Source organism: Gekko japonicus, unplaced genomic scaffold (genome assembly GCF_001447785.1).
Source record: "Gekko japonicus isolate JY-2015 unplaced genomic scaffold, Gekko_japonicus_V1.1 scaffold507, whole genome shotgun sequence".
Taxonomy (NCBI): Eukaryota; Metazoa; Chordata; class Lepidosauria; order Squamata; family Gekkonidae; genus Gekko; species Gekko japonicus.
This window is the reverse complement of record NW_015172020.1, coordinates 918,863-934,582: the sequence shown is the minus strand read 5'-3', so window position 1 is coordinate 934,582 and position 15,720 is coordinate 918,863. Positions and strand designations below refer to the sequence as shown.

The 15,720-nt window shown below is 50.1% G+C and overlaps 1 protein-coding gene across 1 annotated transcript in view; it reads right to left on the bottom strand.

The window, feature by feature from the left end:
• TMLHE (trimethyllysine hydroxylase, epsilon) overlaps positions 1–15,720 on the bottom strand; it is a 43,188-nt gene that overhangs the window by 19,470 nt on the left and 7,998 nt on the right. The gene's annotated exons all lie outside the window — the stretch shown is intronic.

The window sequence follows — 15,720 nt, the reverse complement described above, 5'->3', positions numbered from 1 at the left end:
CACACATTTTTGTCTTGGCTCAGATGGGGCTCCAGAGCACACTAATTGATGCAGTATCCAAATCGCTGGCTCACGACTTTAATGCCAGTAGCTCACAAAGTAGAATTTTTGCTCACAAGACTCGACAGCTTAGAGGGGACATTGGTTATGAGGTCCCCGTTAGAGAATCCCATCACAGACCAGTTCATGGCTGCCTGCTGACCAGCAGCACCCACCCTGCAGGAATCCGGTGCCACGGGACACTGCCACCAACGTTGCTAAAAGGAACTCGTGCCTTCTTCTCGGATGCAAGCAGATCGCACACAAAGGAATCCAAGCAGCTGAATTTACTAAGATTTTTAATCCAAATCCCGAGAGGAACCTTTAGAACATGAGCCCTGCTTAGAACCGGAAGGGGAGGTCAACATCTAGCATGCCAGGAAACAAGACTGCAACCCAGAAATTTGCCATTTGGGGCAACGATGGACCGTGCAGAGCATGTCTGGGTAGAAAACAGAATCGTGCCACAGCCTCTTAGAACTTCTGCCTGCACAGAAACTAGCTCCCTGAGTCAAACAACCAACCCATTCAGTCTTTTGGCCAGGTTACAGACAGCAGTGACTCACTTGTTCTTCTGCAGGGAGAAATTTACTGTTTTAAATTTTACATTACTTATAGTCTGCCTATCTCACAGAAAATTAAGGCAGATTATACAGGTTAAGTCAATGCGATCAATAGGATGGGACACCCAATAAGCAATGTAATATGATCAGGACTGCGGAAATTAAAACCAAGTAAATATCTGGAACGAAGCTGACACAAAGTGTAAGTTAGTATTAACACGGCATTTTAAACTATGCAGAAATCACATTACGGGATAACACATACAGCAACAGACAGAAACAGGAGGATAGAAATTAATTTCATGAATGGGAAGTTCCCAAATGGGTTAGAGGGGGCTTAAGGGGGAGAAAAAGTGATTCTATCAATCGACAGGTTGCTTTCAGAAGGGAGTTTACGCAAAGGGATGGATTAGTCAAGCCTCAAGCGTGGAATTGTTGTGGAATTCACCTATTTGACCATCGGCTAGGCACTGGCTTCCAATAGTGTTCTGGATTCACTTCAAGGTGCTGTTTTTGACCTTTAAAGCCCTAAATGGTCTGGGGCCTGCCTACCTGAGGGACCGCCTTTCCCCATATGTTCCCCCAAGAGCACTGCGATCGGGAACGCAAAATCGTCTCCCCCCCCCCCGGCCTAGGGACGCTAGGTTAAGCGGCAACTAGGGCCAGGGCGTTCTCCCTGGTGGTGCCAACGCTGTGGAACGAGCTCCCTCATGAGATTAGAGCTCGAGGGGACCTCCAGCAGTTCCGTGGAGCCATTAAAAGGGAACTGTTTCGCCAGGCGTTCCAATAAGAACCGATTACGCTGGTGGTGTCGCATTAGCACTTTATCACAGGATGTATTCGCTGGGATTTTATGGAATTGTATTTTATATTTTGTAATTGTTGGTTTTAACTGAATGTTGGTTTTAAAAAGCTTGTGAACCGCTTCGGCAGGAGGGCGGGGTAGAAATCTAATAAATAAATAAATCTGGAGAATTTCACCACAGAATGCATGACAGAGAAAAGGCCTTCGGGAAAGAGGAATCAATCAAAAGTTCAACAACTTGGCAGAGCGTCATTTATTGTTAAATGAGCACTTTTAATCTAAATTATGCTTTATAATCTTTATGATGCTCATCTTCAGAGTTAGCTCGGTATGAGAATTGCCATGCATTATAATTTTTTCAGACGAGTGACTCGCCCAAGGCCACATACCGAGCCCATGGCAGAGGAGTGATTTGAGCATATCTCACCAAATGGGAGCCTTTTTAAAAACAAAAAAACCCTAAAGAGAATCTAGCCCAACTTGCCAAACAGACGGCTTGTTGGGTGATAGTGAGATATTGAAAAATGGTATTTAGCAGAGATAATATAGTCCAGCAGTGCCAGAGTAAAATAATTCAGACTGAGAGTCCATGTGTGATTAAAATATAATGTTTTTACTAAATTCTAGCATGGGAAGGGTAACTGGGATGAAAATAACAACAGAGCATAATCGGCGACATCCTTACTCTACAAAGACAAAACTAAAGGAGAGAGATTATTGCTACTCTTCTTCTTCTTCTTCAGAACACCAAACAAAGATGGGAAGAGAAGCCATAAAATGGTAATACACCTTGACACTTTAGTCCCAATCAAACCCTTAGATCAGGGAGAAAATTCCCGGGCTTTCTACATATAAAGAACATTGGTTACACGAGAAATATGTGACTTCCTGTGAGTAACATAAACAAAAATTTAACCCCAGATATACTGAGTGTTTTCAACTTGTAATACCCAACACGGCTTTCCAAGGAGCACACCGATTAGTGGGCGCAGAGCACCTGTTTTACATGCAATGGGTCCCGGGTTCAGTCCCTGGCACCTACGGCAGAAGGCTCTCGCATAGCAGAGCCCTAGAGAGCGGCTGCCAGTCTGAGTAAACGATACAGAGCCAAGCAGACAGCCGATCCCATCTCATGACTCAGCAGCTTCATCTGTTCCCCTGCAAGTCAACAGGGCCTCTATTCCTGCAGCGATAACAAGGTGGGGATTTCTCATGGCCAGGAGGCACCTAAGCCGGTGACGTCTCGTGCATCCAAGACCAAGAGAGGCCCTTCTAATTTCCAAGGCTGCATTTTGCAACACTGCACTATTGACCTTATTTGCTCATGGAAGTACCTGAATGGCAGGAAAAACCTGCAAAATAGCCTAAGAAACTGCAGACAGAGAGAGCGAGAGAAAGAGCAAGAGAGCGACTAAGCACTGGAAAAACTGCTTATGCTATGGAATAAGACAGAACAGAGGATTCATTGGCTGCATGTAGACTTATCTCTACCAGTAGTACTCACTCCACAGCTGACAGATGGCCACATTCGCACGGCTCCATCAACCAAAAGAGCCACAGGACTACTGAATGCCCTGTGTGCCACACGATGAAACACACATATATACTATAACAGAAGATAGGTAAAGGTTCCCTTGCTCGAAAGCTAGTCAAATCTGACTCGAGGGGGCGGTGCTCATCTCTGTTTCCAAGCCAAAGAGCCAGCGCTGTCCGAAGACGTTTCTGTGGTCATGTGGCTGGCATGACTGAATGCCGAGGCGCACGGAACGCTGTTACCTTCCCACCAAAGCGGTGCCTATTTAAAAAGGTAAAGGTAAAGGTTCCCTTGCTCAAAAGCCAGTCGAATCCGACTCTAGGGTTGCGGTGCTCACCTCCGTTTCAAAGCCGAAGAGCCAGCGCTGTCCGAAGACGTTTCTGTGGTCATGTGGCCGGCATGACTAAACACCAAGGCGCACGGAACGCTGTTACCTTCCCACCAAAGTGGTACCTATTTATCTACTTGCAATTTCTTGCTTTCGAACTGCTAGGTTGGCAGGAGCTGGAACTAGAGACGGGAGCTCACTCCGTCATGCGGCACACTCGGGTCTCGAACTGCTGAACTACCGACCTTCCACAGCCTGCAGTTCAGCGTCTTAACCACTTGAGCCACCGCAGCTCCTGGTACCTATTTATCTACTTGCAATTTCTTCTGGGTGGGGGCCAGAGACGGGAGCTCACTCCGTCACCGGCACTCGGGTCTCGAACCGCCGAACAACAGACCTTCCAATCTGCAGCTACTGGGCTTTTTGCTGTTTGAGAGGTGGGGTTTGCCATTGCCTGGCTCTGCGTCAGCCCCAGCTGTTCCCTGGAGGTCTCCCATCCAAATGCTAGCCAGGGCTGACCCCGCTGAGCTTCCGAGATCTGAGGAGACGGGGCTAGCCTGGGGCTATCCAGGCCACCTTCTAAATTAGCAGAGTACCTCCGAGCACAGAGAGCTGTCTCGCCAACCGATGCGGAGACTCAGCCACCCCTTCTGTATCGGGGGGGGGGAGACCCTCCCTGCCTTCTCACCCTCTCCTCAGCGGAAGAGTGAGGCTGCCAGGGTGCCAGGAGAAAAGGCAAGCTGGCTCTCTCCCAGGATGTTTGCCATGGGCAGTACTACTCTCTCTCTTCTGTGTCTCGCTTGGTTTGCCAGTTTGGTGTAGTGGTGAAGTGCGTGGACTCTAATCTGGGAGAACCGGGTTTGATTCCCCACTCCTCCACTTGCACCTGGCTGGATGACCTTGGGCAAGCCATGGTTCTGATAAGAGCTGTCCTTGAAAAAGAGCCGTTTCTGTCAAGAGCTCTCTCAGCCCCACCTACCACACAGGGTGTCTGTTGTGGGGAGGGGAAGGGAAAGGAGTTTGTAAGCCGCTCTGAGACTCCCTTGGGTAGTGGAGAGTGGGGTATAAATCCAATCTCTTCTCTTCTTCTCCTCCCAACAGCTGCCTGAATGCTGGGATAAGAGCGAAGAGGCAGCGGAGAAAGGTGGGGGCCCTTTGCTCCCACCCCCGGCCAGAGGTCCACAGCTCGGAGAGGCTTTTTAAAAGACCTTCATTCACACACTGCCTTCTCCCCAGTGAGGACCCAGCTTGGCTTCCATTCTTCTCCTTTCCATACTCACAACAACCCTGCGAGGTAGGTCAGGCTAAGAGTGGGCGACTGGCCCACGGTAACCCAGCCAGCTGCCACAGCAGAAGCGGGACTTGACCCTGGGTCTCCCCGATTTTAATCCCAACACTCTAACCATTGCACCGCACATCCTCCATTCCCTCTGGCAGCTGTTTCAAGGTAGGAACCGCCCACCAATCACACTGTCTACTGGGCAACGGCGTTTTCCACTGTCCGGGAACATGGGGCAGGTGTCCCACCTGGGAATGGAAGAGCCACCACGAGCCACACGTGGATTGCAAGCTGCCGAATGAGCATCACTGATCTATACCCTGATTTTGTCCATGGTGGGGATCCAAAGCCGTTTGCGACATCGCTCCCCCCTCCATTTCATTCTCACAACAACCACCCTGAGAGGTAGGCAAGGCCGAGAGAGCACTCCTGGCCCAGGGGCACCCAACGACCTTCCATAACACCGCTGGGATCCAAACCCAGGTCTCCCAGACCACAGTCTAGCACTTGGATCGCTACACCAGTGGTTCCCACTGCAATGTTCCCTCTAAGCTGTGGAGTCTTGTGAGCAAAAATTCTACTTTGTGAGCTACTGGCATTAAAGTGGTGAGCAAGCGATTCGGCTACTGCATAAATTAGTTTGCTTCGGAGCCCTCCTTCCTGAGCCGAGACAAAAATGTGTGAGCTGGAGGCTAAAAGACTGTGAGCTAGCTCACACTAACTCAGCTCAGAGGGAACACTGGCTCCCAGTCTTTTTCGATACGGTGACTCACAAGTCCCTATTGACTTGGTATGGTCACCCACATACAACACACACAACACGCATCAATAAAATAGCAAAAGCCTGGGATCCACTGGGTCGGGAAATGTTGTGCCACTGCAAACAGGCTCTCTCACATCCCATTGGCTGTTAACAGGCAGCCAGGAGTTGATCAGCCTCATGGCTGAGTGGAGACTCAATGTCCAACATCCTGACCACAACACCCAGCAGTGTTATGGAAGGCCGTTGAATGCCCTTGGGCCAGGAGGGCTCTCTCGGACTGTAAAAGGAAACTGCTTTGCCATTCATTTAACTCAATCCACATTCTGAATGGGGTTTTTCCCAGCTTCCTCCCAGTCCTAGAAGATGGGAAATGCCGAGTAGTCCAGGGCTCTTTTTGTAGAAAAAGCCCAGCAGGAACTCATTAGCATAATAGGCCACACCCAACCGCAGAAACTCATTAGCATATTAGGCCACACGCCTGACAGCACAGCTCATTAGCCCATTAGGCCGCACCCCCATGTTACCAGAAGTGTGCTCCTCCAGCCACACCCACCTTTCCCTTCTTATTCTGTTTACCTTGTTTGTTGTCAAAACCCAGGGCCTTTTTTTTGTAGCAGGAACTCCTTTGCATGTTAGGCCACACACCCCTAATGTAGCCAATCCTAATGAGTTTCTGCTGTTGGGTGTGGCCTATTATGCTAATGAGTTCCTGCTGGGCGTGGCCAACTCAGGAGCCAGCCGGCGTTCCTGCCCAAAAATAGCTCTGCCGAGTACAATCATAGAATCATAGAGTTGGAAGGGACCTCCAGGGTCATCTAGTCCAACCCCCTGCGCAATGCAGGAAATTCACAAATACCTCCCCCCACACCCACAGTGACCCCTGTTCCATGCCCAGAAGAGGGCAAAAAAACCTCCAGGATCCCTGGCCAAACCGCCCTGAAGAAAAACGGCTTCCTGACCCCAAAGTGGCAATCAGCATTTCCCTAGGCAAGTAAGAAAGGGCCACGAGAACTAAGCCCCGAGGCAACCCTTCCTGCCCTCCCTTTCGTGATCTGCCTCAGTTCACAGAAGCCGCATGGCTGTCAGATGGCCATCTAGCCGCTGTTGCTTCCCTGCCAGTAAACCCACTGAACAGACCTGACAAGGATTCGAACTGCTTAGGATTGTCCTCAAAATGTTGAGGACAGGCTGTATCTCTTAGGCTGCTTCAAACGATGAAACTTCAAGCCGAACACGAGGGAGAAACTTCTCCAATCACTGCCTTTTGATTCCTGAAGATGAGCTACCTCTCATGTTGCCTGAAGAAGCGCTCTGTCAAACTCAGAAGTTTGCATATTGTTACAGTGAGCCTAAGGCTGCAAATCCTACGCAGTCTAACTGAGCATAAGCCTCACAGGACACAGCGGGACTTACTTAAGAGTCAGCAAGTATTGACTCTGGCTGCATGTTTGATTAATAAAAAGATACCAGTTTAGCTTATTTGCAACTCCTGGGAAGGAAAGACGGGATTTCTGCCATGTCCTCCTATCTGTTTGCCTTCCACAGCCTTTGAAAGGAGACCCTCGCTAACACTTGAGCAAACAATAAACTCCACTTAGGGGAAACAACGCCTCCCGATAAAACTCATTCCGGTCTCATGTACAGTGAGACCAAGGCAAAAAAACCTGACAACCGAACATTCTACACCACAATACGCTGCAGGGTTCACTCTCCGGTCTTCATTTGAGATTTCTAAAAGCCGGCACGTGAGGGGAAAACAAGCACAGGTGTTCCTTCCTGCCGGGGAAGCTTTACTTCCACGGGAGGTTCAAGGAACTTCAGTCCCCAGAGTCTACAGGCACAAATTTACAGGCACAAGTGGGAGAAGAAAGAGCTTTTTACAAAGCCAGACTTGCTCGGACAAACCTGCCGGGAGAGATCCTCTGCTTCTGAAAGTCTGGCGTGGAAAGTCCTTATCTCCTTCCCCCCGCACACAGCCTTTATCCCCCCCCTCCCTGCTCCAGTATCAAAGGTTGCCAGAGAGAAAGAGAGGGGGGTGAGAGAGTGAGTGTGAACAGATCTAATCTGTTAAGTACGCTGGACTACACACACACACACACACACACACACACACACACACACACGCTCTCAATCTTCATCTTTAACCCTTAACATCCACATGGGTCTCCCAAGAGCCAAAAGGGAAACCCACGTATCAGTGATCAAACACCCATTTTAAATTACGGGAGCCAGAAGAAAACACAAACCGTCCAAAGGGCTAAACCCTCTCTGGACTTTTTCTCCGCTTCCCCCAACTTCCAGGGAGGGGGAGAAACCGCAGCCCACCTGGGAGACCAGTAGGAAAGCACAGTTACCTCCAAGGTCTGGTCAGGCACGAGCAGTTGGACGCGGAGTTCCACAAAACTCAGTCTCAAACAAACGAGGATCGTGTGTGTATGTGTGTGTGTGTGTGTGGCAGGAGACTCTAAAGAGGAGGGAAGCAGCCACCCTGTTGTCAAGATGGGGACCCATTCGGCCCTGGATCGTAGCCAAGAGGCCAGAGGCAGAAAGGATTGTGGAGAATCTCTGGCAGCATCTTAAACAGTGATAACAACAGAGAAGCAGACAAGCGCTGGGGGGCACACAGTCTGAAAAGGGGGCACGGGCGGGAATGCAGCTGGATCCCGCAGGCAGCCGCCTGGAAGCAGCAATGCCAAGGGTGGGAAAACGGGGTCGGGCTGCCGGTCTCTCTGCGCCCTTGAGCTGACCGTACGACCTTCTCGCTGCCCTAGTCAAGGGTTAGCACTGAAGGGAAAATAAAATACAAAGCCAAATGCACTCCAGCTAGCCTGAGAAAGGAACAGACGCTGAGTCTCCAGCCCGAGAAAAGAACGGATGCTGGTGGGTCTCTAGGGAGGAAACCGTTAGCACAGGTTGCCGGGAGACGACGGTAGCAATTCACGATTAATGCAATAAAGGCAGGTAATTGTCCTAATGCCTTAATTGCTGGCATTTGTGTGGTGCCCTTCGAGCATGCCAAACGCCGCGCACCCCTCGTTCATTCTTCCCTTTCTTCTTGACGTCATTCAGGAACATGCACGGCCTTTAAGGTGCTCTGTGTATTTAGGTGTTGGGCTGCAGATCACGAGCTATGTCTGTGCTGTGTTTTCATGTGCCCTCCTGGTTTCCCCGCTTCTGGGGGTTGTTCCCAGCAGCTGCCGGCTTTCAATCATCCTGGATTTTTAAACCTCACAATGTTTTACTGACACTTAAAGGTGATCTGGATACAACTGCATCACGTAAGCTGCCCCCGCCCCCAAACCAGTGGCTATGGCACAGGCCTGACATGGATAGCTCCGGCTAGCCCAGTTCCATCAGATCTGGGAAGCCGTTGGCCCTTACGGGTACTTGGATGGGAAACCACCAAGGAATTCCAGGGTCCCTGCGCAGAGGCAGGCAACGGCAAACCAGCTCTGAACGTCTCTTGCCTTGAAAAACCCTACGGCCTCGCCATAAGTGGGCTGTGACTTGATGGCAGAGGAGGAGGAGGAGGAGATTGGATTTATACCCCACACTTCACTCAGAAACTCAGAGCAGCTTACAAACTCCCTTTCCCTTCCCCTCCTCACAACAGACACCCTGTGAGGGAGGTGGGGCTGAGAGAGCTCTGACAGAGACTGCTCTTTCAAGAAGAGCTCTGACAGAACTATGGCTTGCCCAAGGTCATCCAGTAGCTGCAAATGGAGGAGTGGGGAATCAAACCCGGTTCTCCCAGATTAGAGTCCGCACACTTAACCACTACACCAAACTGGTGCTTTCCACCACCACCACAAATGATGGAAGCGGACATATAAGGATATAAGAGCAGTCATGCTAAATTCAGTCCAGCATCCTGTTTCATAAACTGGCCAACCAGAGGCCCCTGGAAGGTTTACAAATAGGAAGTGGAGGCCAATGGCTCCCCAGAGCCACTGTGGTGTACTGGCTAGAGTGTCTGAGTAGGATCACGGAAACCCAGGTTCATATTCTCACTCTGCCATGGAAGCTCGCTGGGTGACCTCTTGGACCAGTCATTCTCTCTCAGCCTAGCCTACCTCACAGGGTTGTTGTGAGGATAAAATGGGGAAGAGGAGAATGCAGCAAGCTGCTTCGGGTCTCCATGGGGAACAGAGTGGAGGACAAAGGAAGTAAATACAAGGGCTCAGGGCTATTTTTGGGCAGGAACGCACAGGAACGGAGTTCCGGCTGGCTCCCAAGTTGGCCACACCCAGCAGGAACTCATTAGCATAACAGGCCACACCCAACAGCAGAAATTCATTAGGATTGGCTACATTAGGGGTGTGTGGCCTACCATGCAAAGGAGTTCCTGCTACAGAAAAAAGGCCCTGGGTTTTGACAACAAACAAGGTAAACAGAATAAGAAGCAAAAAGTGGGTGTGGCTGGATGACCACACTTCTGCGAACATGGGGGTGCGGCCTAATGTGCTAATGAGCTGTGCTGTCAGGGGTGTGGCCTAATGTGCTAATGTGTTTCTGCTGTTGGGTGTGGCCTATTATGCTAATGAGTTCCTGCTGGGCTTTTTCTACAAAAAGAGCCCTGCAAGGGCTACTATATTGCCTGGGTAAACAGCAGCAAGACCCAGAAGTAACCCCTGCCACTTTGAACAGCTCCTCCCCAAATGGAGGTGGTGTGTCTTGTGCTTGGAGGTCCATCCCGTATTATCTGCATATGGGAACTAACAGGACATCCTTTATGCAAAGTGAATTTACAGAGTGCCGGAAGAATGGCTTTTTGATGGGTCCCACAGAGCACTAGATTCTCCAGAGTCCAAAGCCAGGAGCCAACAAGTGAAGGCGCGCACACGCAAGAACAGGACTACTGGCCAGTCACAAGCAGTGTTCCCTCTAAGCTGAGTTAGTGTGAGCTAGCTCACAATTTTTTAGCCTCCAGCTCACACACTTTTGCCTTGGCTCAGGAAGAAGGGCTCCAGAGCTAACTGATTTATGCAGTAGCCAAATCACTGGCTCACAACTTTAAAGCCAGTAACTCACAAAGCAGAATTTTTGCTCACAAGACTCCACAGCTTAAGAGGGAACATTGGTCACAAGTACTTTTCTGTGGTGAAGGAGGTCTGTAGTTTGGAAAGGTGACAGACATACAACTCAGAGGGAAGGAAGGCCCCTCCACCCCGCAAAGAAACCATCCCGTACCCCCCCGATTAGTTTAAAAACACACACCATTGTGGCAGTTGTCTTGCTCTCCAGATTTAAAAGAGCAACCCACCCTCTTTTTGCTGGAAGCTACTCAGAGGAAGCCAAAGACAGCGAGTGAACGCGCTAGCGTCGCAATGGATTTTTGCTCGAAGTTACGACCGACAAGCAATCACTGACTCAAAACCTACCTGCCAACAATCGCCTTTGGAAAGTGACCAGCTCTGCTCCTCCTCCTAGAGCAGGTCTCACTGTGCAGATATCCCTGAAAATGCCAAACACCTTCCCATTTGCTCAATCAGGGAAATGACACTGTATCCCACAGAACCACAATGACCAGGGTGGGGCTGAAACGTCAGGTCTACAAGTGCTCAGTAATTGGGGGCTTTAACAAAGAAAAATGGGGGAGAGTATCATGGATGCGCACACAATTAGAGAACGGTGTGGCGAAAGCCAGAGAGAAATCTCTCTTTTATAACAGCAAGATTCAGGCTCACCGGCTGAAACTGACGAAGCCAGGCCAAATCACGCGAAGCATTTTTTCAGACAAAGCCTAATTAACTTAAGGGATTGGGTTCCACAGCGCCTGATAATGGCCACTGGCTTAACTGACTTTAAAAGGGGATTAGATAAGTGTTTGGTGGGTGAGTAACACCCAGGAGCTTTTGTGTGTGTGTGTGTGTTTTGTGTGCTTGCCTGGAAGTCATTGTTGACTTCTGGTGACCCTGACTGGGGGCTTGGACGTTTCCCAGAGAGGTGGCTTGATTAGTCCGCCTCTGGTATGCCCTGGAGGTTGCCCTTCCAAGAGTCAGCCCTGTTTAGCTTCCCACCTGGGCTATCCAGGCCAGGGTAACACCCAATATCTTTTGATAGCCCACTCTGGTTTCTCATCAGGTTGCATAAATCTTTGTCAATAGCTTTTGATAGCCCCATGGAACCTCCAGGTCCAGGGGTAGTATATCTCTGAATACCACTTTATGGGGAAAGGCTTCTATTTTTTTATTTATCTACATCCTGCCTTTCCTCCAAGGAGCTCTGGGAAGTATACATTGCCCTCCCTCCTTCATTTTCCTTTCATAGCAACCCTGCGAGGTAGGTCGGGCTGAGAAAAAGTGACTGTCCCACAGTCAGCCGGCAAGCTTCATGGCATGGTCTGGCTCTGTACCCGGATCTTGCCATTCTTGGTCTAACCACCACATCACCCTGCTTTCTGTCTTCATGCCTCGATGATGGAGCTCCCAGAAACATCTGACTGGCCACTGGTGGAGATGGGATGCTGGATTAGAGAGACCTGTGGTCTAATCCACCAAGGTTTCTATGTGCAATAAAATCATTTCCAAATGGCATGTGTTCAAACACATACCTGGCATTACAGAAAGGACCAGAGCAAGACCTATCCAAAAAATGTACAGTGCCATCTACTGGACAGTGGGGAACACAAGTGGAAGAGAAGAATCTTCAAGAGGCCGATGGAACCTGAAGACAGACTTCTGAATTCAAGAGAAACAGTGAGAAGGCATGCCACTCCAGGGCAGAAGGAGAAACGTCTCTCCAAAAACAGCTGGCTTCTGCTCAGCCTTGCTGTTTAATACGACTTGAGACAATCAGGGACCGGCCTACCTGAGGGACCGCCTTTCCCCAGAGAGCACTGAGATCAGGATCCCAAAACCGCCTGGACCTCCCTGGCCCTAAGGAAGCCAGGTTGATGGTAACCAGGACGAGGGCTTTTTCATTTGTAGCTCCGTCTTACTGGAAGTCACAGTTCCGCAGGGCCGTGAAAACAGAACTTTTTAGGCAGGCGTTCTGCTAGGATCGACGTTTTACCAGCTGCGCCCTGTAGTGAACTCCGGTCCTATATGATCTAATGCGGCGGTACTGCCGAATGTGTCCTTAAATTGCACCTTAGTTCTATCGCCATCTAATGAATGTTTTAATGAATGTTTTATATTGATTGCTGTGTTTTAATTGATGTTTTATAATTTATTATGAACGTATACTGCTTGTCAGTTCTTGGAAGCCGCCCTGAGCCTGCCTAGCGGGGAGGGCGGGGTAAAAGTGGAACAAACAAATGATAATAAATAATAACCTTTGCCTCCCTTCCGTAATACTTTCTCTTGCTTTTATGTACCCAAGGCTGCAAGGTAACGGAATGAAACCACCACAGCTCTCCATCTGAGCTTGGCTTCTGCAAGACAAACACCATCTCAGGGTTTCTCCCTGATGAAGAGGCATCTCCTCAAAAGCACACGCTGGGACTTCTCCGCCTCGAGAAGGGAGACTTAAAGGACATCCACCCACATCAGTATGCTGGATTCACAACTTGGACTTTGTGTCTTCCTCAGCGCTCAGGTTAGCATGCCATGAACTCCAGAGGAACTCCAACCCCCACTTAAGGCAGGAGCTGATATGGTAACATGGCTCTGAGCACAGTGAACAGAGCCCGGTTTCCAATTCATTTGCAATCAACGCACAAGAGAGAGAAAAAAAACTTGTTTCTAGAAAGGGACCATTGAGCAAACTTCAGAGGACGGCGGAAAACAGGAGGGCCTGGCAAGATCTTGTCCATGGGGTCGCAAAGAGTCGGACTCGACTGTGCGACTGAACAACAACAAAAGAAAGGGGCCTCCTTTGGTTCAAGCTCTCTTTGCTTGCAGGTGCTGGAATGGCTCCATTTCCTTCAAGCAATCGCCAACCTGGGGCAGAGGACTCAAGAGCACATGCGAGAACAGGAAGGGTTGCGGCTCAGTGACAGGGCACCTGCTTGGCATGCGGAAGGTTCCAGATTCAATCCGTGACGTCTTCGGTTAAAAGGATCAGGTCGCAGGTGATATGAGAAACCTCCACTTGAGACCCAGGACACTGCAGTTTGAGTGGACAGTACTGACCTTGAGGGACCAGGGGTCTGAGTCGGCACAAGGCAACTTCATGTGTGCATGCATAAGTATGCATCCACGCTCACGCAAAGAGCGGAGATAACATCCCACACTGCAACATGTTTAAAGGTAAAGGTTCCCTTGCTCGAAAGCCAGTCGAATCCGACTCTAGGGTTGCGGTGCTCATCTCCGTTTCCAAGCCAAAGAGCCAGCGCTGTCCGAAGACGTTTCCGTGGTCACGTGGCCGGCATGACTAAACACCAAGGCGCACAAAACGCTGTTACCTTCCCACCGAAGTGGTACCTATTTATCTACTTGCAATTTCTTGCTTTCGAACTGCAAGGTTGGCAGGAGCTGGAACTAGAGACGGGAGCTCACTCCGTCATGCGGCACCCGGGTCTCGAACTGCTGAACTACCAACCTTCCACAGCCTGCAGTTCAGCGTCTTAACCACTTGAGCCACCGCAGCCCTCAACATGTTTACTTATTGCCAAAAGTTTGCCAGGGGATACAAAGTCCCCCTGCTCAGGAGGTATGCATCAGGTAGATGTGATTGAGACTAGCAGAGAGAAAGTTCCAGGTTTTTTTATTTTAGGTGAGTATTTTGTGTGTGTGTGTTTGTGTGCTTGTAAGCCTGGAGGTCATGGTGACTTCTGGCGACCCCTAGTGGGGCTAGGATGTTTCAGACAGGTGGTTTGAGATTATCTGCCTCTGCATCCCAGCCCTGGTATTCCTTGGAGGCCACCCTTCCAAGTCCGTGCCAGGGCTGCCTCGGCTTAGCTTCCAAGGTCTGATGAGATCGGGCTTACCTGGGCTATCCAGGTCAAGGCTGAAAGTTCCAGGTTTCGACAACAAATGGACAGAGAAGGGAAATGATGTGCCAGGACAGGCATTCATGCTACTATACAGCTTGTTTGGCAACTGTAGCAAGCCACAGCCAAGATACCCACTTGAAGCTGCCATCTACCGAATCAGACCTTTAGCCTACCAAGCTCAGAACGGTCCACTCTGACCGTCAGCAGCGCTTCAGGGTCTCTGATCTTTCACATCACCTGTGACTTAACTGGAGATGCCGGGGATTGAACCTTGGACCTTCTGCATGCAAAGCAGATGCCTTTCTGCCAAGCTGCAGCTTCTTCCCCTGCCTAAAAGAGGAGCGTGAGCCCTGTAGGTGTCTTCCCGTCTGCTGGGCACGGAGATTAGGATCAGAAAGCCTGGACTTACTCAAAGTGACGCAGGCTTCCATTTAATGTTTGACAGAGCTCCGATTACCTTGTAGTAACTTAATGGCCGGAATCACTCCCATGCCAGGCAACAGAAAAGCCCAGGCCAGTCTTAATTAATGCTGCACACGACTCTTCTTCACTGAGCCGTGACAACTGCAGGAGCACTTCAAACACCTTCTTGTTCAATTGTTCTGAATTATTAACAATTGCCTGAAACCCGACTGCGGCTACAGCCATGCAAACGTGCACCTCCCCCCATGGTGGTTTTCACCCAGATGGACAAGAGAGAGGCACACAAGCAGCGCAGAGGAAAATCCCAGGCATCGGATGGTCAGGCTTCTAGAAATGGTTTGGTCCCAACCACCAGGAACTGGAAACCTATTTTAGAGTCTAGCTGTATTGGGTAGGAGCAGGGGTTGATTCGGGGGGGAACAGCGGGGGATCGCCATTCCCCCGGGTGAGGGGCGGGGCACACGACGAAGCCCCGCCCCCTGCTTCCGGTCGGGGTAAAATGGCGATTTGATGCACCCTGTAAGTGCTCAGGGTGGACGGGTGTTCCTTACAGCAGTTTGGACTGTATTTTGGTCCAACGCGGCTTCCCCCAGGCAGGGGGAATGACTGGCAGGCATCAAGACCCAAGAGAGAGTTGAGATTGGTGTGATCAAGTCTCGGAGGAGGCTTGTATTGCACTTTGATCCCCTCTCCCGAAGCGGATGTCAGGTGATGTCAGGGGGGGTGGTATATGCTAATGAGTTATGCTAATGAGTCCCCCTAGCTCTTTTTCTACGAAACGACCCCTGGCTAGGAGAGAACAGGCAGCCAGGGGGAAGATGCATCCAGATTTCCTCAAGAGATCTAGCAGAGTAAAGTAACCAAATCAAAATGCCCTGGCCTGGATAGCTCAGGCTGCAAGCCCAATCTGATCAGATCTCAGAAGCTAGGCAGGGCTGACTCTGGAAAGTATTTGGATGAACAGAAGAACATAAGAGAAGCCAATGTTGGATCAGGCCAATGGCCCCTCCAGTCCAACACTCTGTGTCACACAGTGGCCAGAAATACCAGGTGCCATCAGGAGGTCCACCAGTGGGGCCAGGACACTAGAAGCACTCCCACTGTTGAC